The 5,611-nt window shown below is 43.9% G+C and overlaps 1 protein-coding gene across 1 annotated transcript in view; it reads right to left on the bottom strand.

Annotated features, from left to right (window-relative positions):
- The window catches only part of HMCES (5-hydroxymethylcytosine (hmC) binding, ES cell-specific), a 27,032-nt gene that overhangs the window by 16,424 nt on the left and 4,997 nt on the right, over positions 1 to 5,611 (bottom strand). The window lies entirely within an intron of this gene.

Genomic DNA, 5,611 nt, shown 5'->3' on the forward strand with positions numbered 1-5,611 from the left:
AGAGATGGGGTTTCACTATGTTGCCCAGGCTGGTCTTGAACTCCTGGGCTCAAGTGATTTGCCCACGTTGGCCTCCCAAAGTGTTGGGATTACAGCTGTGAGCCACCACAACCAACCAAAAACAATTTAATGATTTATCATGATGTAGGTAACTTGAGTTTTTTAGCATTCATATTTACTGGAACGTAAGACATTCTGCTTGAATAAGGCAGAGGGATGCAAAGAGGTTTAGTTTCTTTAAACTTTTTTGTTTTTTAGAGACAGGTTTCACTTTGTTGCCCAGCCTGGAGTGCAGTGGCACAATCACAGCTCACTGCAACGTTGAACTCCTGGGCTCAGGTGATCCTCCTGCTTCAGCCTCCCAAGTAGCTGGGACTACAGGTGCACACCACCATGCTCAGCTATTTTGTAGAGATGAGGTCTTACTTTGTTCCTCAGGCAGGTCTCGAAATTTTTTTTTTTTTTTTTTGAGATGGAGTCTTTGTTGCCCAGGCTGGAGTGCAGTGGTATGATCTCGGCTCACTGCAACCTCTGCCTCCTGGGTTCAAGCAATTCTCCTGCCTCAGCCTCCCGAGTAGCTGGGACTACAGGCTTCCACCACCACGCCTGGCTAATTTTTGCATTTTTACTAAAGACAGGGTTTCACCATACTGGCCAGGCTGGTATTGAGCTCCTGACCTTGTGATCCAACCACCTCAGCCTCCCAAAGTGCTGTGATTACAGGCATGAGTCACCGTGCCTGGTCTGGTTTCGAACTCTTAGGCTCAAGCGATTTTCCTGCCTCGGTCTCTCAAAGCACTGGAGGATGCTATTTTTAGGAAAACCTATATACAAGGTTGGCCCTTGATTAACATCTCAGAACTAGATTTTGAGAGTGTTCTCACCTTTCCCCAACTCATAAGGATGGTTTATTCTGCCTAGTCTATGTAAACAATAAAGTTTATGCCAAACACCTGTTTTCCTTCTGGGAGTCTGAAATTTTGGTACCTGCTAGGCAGAGTGCCTACATGATCAGTCTCCAGTAAAAACCTTGGACCCTGAGTCTCTAATGGGTTTCTCTGGGCATAAACATTGTACATACTAACCTGGGCAACATGGCAAACTCCTGTTCCTACCAAAAAAAAAAAAAAAATTATCCGGGTGTGGTGGCATGCATCTGTAGTTCTAGCTACTTAGAAGGCAGAAGTAGGAGGACCACTTGAGCCTGGGAAGTTGAGGCTGCTAGTGAGCTGTGATTGAGCCACTGCACTCCAGGACCTGGACCATACAGCAAGACCTTCTCTCAAAAAAAACAAAAAACAAAACAAAACAAAAAAAACACTGTACATACGTTACTACATTTTTCGTTGCTGGAGAAAATGACATGCTTGGAGTATCCTCCCACAGGAAGGAGAACATAAGGAAACCTGTTCACAACTTTTTCCAGATTTCTACTAGTGTCTTTTCCCTTGGCTGATTCTATTCTGTGTCCTTTTACTAATAAACCTTATACACAATATGCCTTATATGCTTAGTCCTTCTAATGAATCTCTAAATATGGGGGCAGTCTTGGGGACTCCCAACGCATGGTTGTCAAATTTTTTTAAAGTAATGGGCCCCTTGATAATTTGATGAAATCTACAGATTAAGAAGCACATACACATTATTCTTCATGGCACAGTACACTCTGGGTTGGGAGAGACCAGTGAGCAGAGAGTGCATTTTGGGGTGTTACTACAATGGTTCAGGGGTCTGGTGATGGCAGTAAGAAAAACAGTGACATCCAAAAGATTAAAAAAAAAAAAAGAAAGAAATTGTAGTACAAATGGATTTGGATGAAAAAAAAGCAGGATGATTAAGTTTTCAAGCCCAGAAGAGTGAAATAATGATGGTACTACTGAACAGAGAAGAAAAAATGCTGATGAAAGGTTTTATGAAGATCATGTGTTAAATTTCTGATACTAGTGAGAAGTCTGTGGCAGTTTTCAAAAAATGGTTGTAAAATCTGACACTCCTCCCATTGAGAGTTGGAAATCTATGTTCATTCCCTGAATCTGGATGGGCTTGTAACCAACAGAATGTGGCACAAGTGATACTATATGATTTATCTCATAGTTATGAAAGCTGGGATTAAGGTGCCAGCACATTTGGTGTCTGGTGAGGGCCCACTTTCTGCTTCACAGATGGTGCCTTCTCACTATGTCATCACACGGAGGAAGGGGTGAGCTAGCTCTCTGGGGTGTCTTGTATAAGGGCACTAATCCCAATCATGAAGGCTCTGATTCCCAAAGGCCCTACCTCCTAATACCATCATCTTGGGGGTTAGGATTTCAACATACACATTTTTCAAGGACACAAACATTCAAACCACAGTAGCTGTGGTCTAATAAGACTTTATACAAACAGGCAGTAGGCCAGGTTTGGTCTGAGGACCATATATTGCCAATCTCTGGTATAGAGGAAAGAGCAAGGTCTTTGTAAGGAGATCTTGGTTCAAAAATCCTTACTCTGAGCCAGGCATGGTGGCTCACGCCTGTAATCCCAGCACTTTGGGAGGCTGAGGTGGGCGGATTACCTGAAGTCAGGAGTTTGAGACCAGCCTGGCCAATGTGGCGAAACCCCATCTTTCCTAAAAACACAAAAAGTAGCTGGGCGTGGTGGCGTGTGCCTGTAATCCCAGTTACTCAGGAGTCTGAGGCATGAGAATCACTTGAGTTCGGGAGGTGCAGGTTGCATTGAGCTGAGATTGTGCCACTGCACTCTATGACTCTGTGACGCAGAAAACAAACAAACAAACAACCTTTCTCTGCTACTTATGAGGTTGGACTAGTCTCAATTTCTTGGGCCCTCAACTTTCCTTATCCAAAAAAATAGAACAAACAATAATGACCTTGTAGGATAATTTTCTTTTCTTTTTTTTTTTTTTTTTTTTTGAGACGGAGTCTTGCTCTGTCACCCAGGTTGGAGTGCAGTGGCCGGATCTCAGCTCACTGCAAGCTCCGCCTCCCGGGTTCACGCCATTCTCCGGCCTCAGCCTCCCGAGTAGCTGGGACTACAGGCGCCCGCCACCTCGCCCGGCTAGTTTTTTGTATTTCTTAATAGAGACGGGGTTTCACTGTGTTAGCCAGGATGGTCTCAATCTCCTGACCTCGTGATCCGCCCGTCTCGGCCTCCCAAAGTGCTGGGATTACAGGCTTGAGCCACCGCGCCCGGCCAATTTTCAAGAATGAAAGATAATATAGTTAAAATGGGTGGCATGGAGTAGGCACTCAATTGTAGTATAATATTTTTCTGAGGTAAGGATTAAAAACAAATCATAAAATTGTCTATAAAGAGATGACTATTAATGCTATGAAGATAAAGTTTCTTAGAAAGTATATAATGCACAGGATTTAACCAGGGGGTACAAAAATTTTTGTTAAAAGAAGAAATTAGGGTAAAGGCAGAGTTCCAAGTAAAAGTACCTACTAAGATAAAGTAGAATGAAGAAAGTCAGAAGAGGATGGAATCTGAAGAAAGGAATCATCAGTAGTGGCAGTCTCAGGAGAAGGGCTTCCTTTTGTTTAAAAGCTAATCCCTCCACAGTGCTCCTGATAAAATCCAGTCCTGCTTCTTCCAGAATCCTGCCTGCTGTATCCATTAATTCTCTTTTTTTTTTTTGGGGATGGAGTCTCACTCTGTTGCCTAGGCTGGAGTGCAGCGGCACGATCTCGGCTCAATGCAACCTCTGCCTGCCAGGTTCAAGCGATTCTCTTGCCTCCACCTCCGAAGTAGCTGGGATTACAGACATGTGCCACCACGCCTGGCTAATTTTATATTTTTAGTAGAGACAAGGTTTCACCATGTTGCTCACGCTGGTCTCGAACTCCTGACCTCAAGTGATCTGCCTGTCTCGGCCTCCCAAAGTGCTGGGATTACAGGCGTGAGCCACTGCACCGGTCAACTGTCTTTTCATATATATACACACAAACAGTTGATTCTCATTATTTGCAGTAGTTAGATTTCATAAAGTTGCTTTGAGTATTGAACTGCTGCTCTTAGGGAAATGCAAAGTTATGTTTCTAACAGCCTCTGGTGACAACACTTTCATCAACTGATCAATGTATGACCTTGTTTTATGTGTGTTTCTGTTTAAAGACATCTAATTTAATCTTACTCTTGATTCGTTTACACCAAATTTAAGACCAAGAGCACTATAACTCATGCCTGACTAAAGTTTATCCAATACATTTTCTCTGTAAGACATATCACAGCCTTCTTTAGCTTGGGAATACCAGCCAGCACTTTAGCACTATGCTTGGGGTCATTTTAAACAGTGAAATTACACATGGCACTAAACTGGCTGCAAAGAAGATACTTGTTTATAACATAAGAGATGAAACAAGAAGGCAGAGCTTTGCCTCAATCAACCTCAGCTGGAAACATCAAGCTACTCAAATTTATCACCTCTCTGTATGTGCACCAATGATTGCAAAAGCAAAGTGAGTATGAATTTAGGGGTTACAAATAAATTTTAGTGAGTAGGTGAATTTGGAAATATGGAATCTAAGAATAATGAGGACTATTTGTGTGTGTTTGTGAGAAAGAAGAGTATCCTCTTTCTCTTCCAGAATCAAATTTGCCTTCTGGCCAGTGGCAGCAGCTCAAGCCTATAATCCTGGCACTCTGGGAGGCCAAGGCGGAAGGATCCCTTGAGCTCAAGAGTTGTTTTTTTCTTTATTGAGACGGAGTTTTGCTCTTGTTGTCCAGGCTGGAGTGCAATGGAGCGATCTTGGCTCACTGCAACCTCCGCCTCCCAGGTTCAAGCGATTCTCCTGCCTCAGCCTCCCAAGTAGCTGGGATTACAGGCATGTACCACCACGCCCGGCTAATTTTGTATTTTTAGTAGAGACCAGGTTTCTCCATGTTGGTAAGGCTGGTCTTGAACTCCCAACTGCAAGCAATCCACCCGCCTCAGCCTCCCAGAGTCTTGAGACCGACTTGAGCAACATAGTGAGAACTTCCCCCTCAAACTGCCAAAAGGCAAAGCCTGTGATCCCAGCTGTTGGGGAGGTTGAGGCAGCAGGATCGCTTGAGCCCAGGAGGTCAAGGTTGCAGTGAGCCATGATTTATCGGGAGAACCGGCTCCCGATGTTTAATGTGGGTTCTTTTCTATTTCCTAAGTGTTTCAGCTGGGTTGAGAAATAAAGGGAAAGAGCACAAAAGAGAGAAATTTAAAGCTGGGTGTCCGGGGGAGACATCACATGTCAGCAGGATCTGTGATGTTTCCCGAGCCGTAAAACCAGCAAATTTTTATTAGCTATTTTCAAAAGGGGATGGAGTGCACGAATAGGGTGTGGGTCACAGAGATCACATACTTCACAAGGTAATAAAATATCACAAAGCAAATGGAGGCAGGGGGAGATCACAGGACCACCAGATGAGGTGAAATTAAAATTGCTAATGAAGTTTCGGGTATGCATTGTCATTGATAACATCTTATCAAGAAACAGCGTTTGGGACCGGGCGCAGTGGCTCAAGCCTGTAATCCCAGCACTTTGGGAGGCCGAGACGGGAGGATCACGAGGTCAGGAGATCAAGACCATCCTGGCTAACACGGTGAAACCCCGTCTCTACTAAAAAATACAAAAAA

This window comes from Mandrillus leucophaeus, unplaced genomic scaffold (assembly GCF_000951045.1).
Source record: "Mandrillus leucophaeus isolate KB7577 unplaced genomic scaffold, Mleu.le_1.0 Scaffold680, whole genome shotgun sequence".
NCBI classification, from domain to species: domain Eukaryota; kingdom Metazoa; phylum Chordata; class Mammalia; order Primates; family Cercopithecidae; genus Mandrillus; species Mandrillus leucophaeus.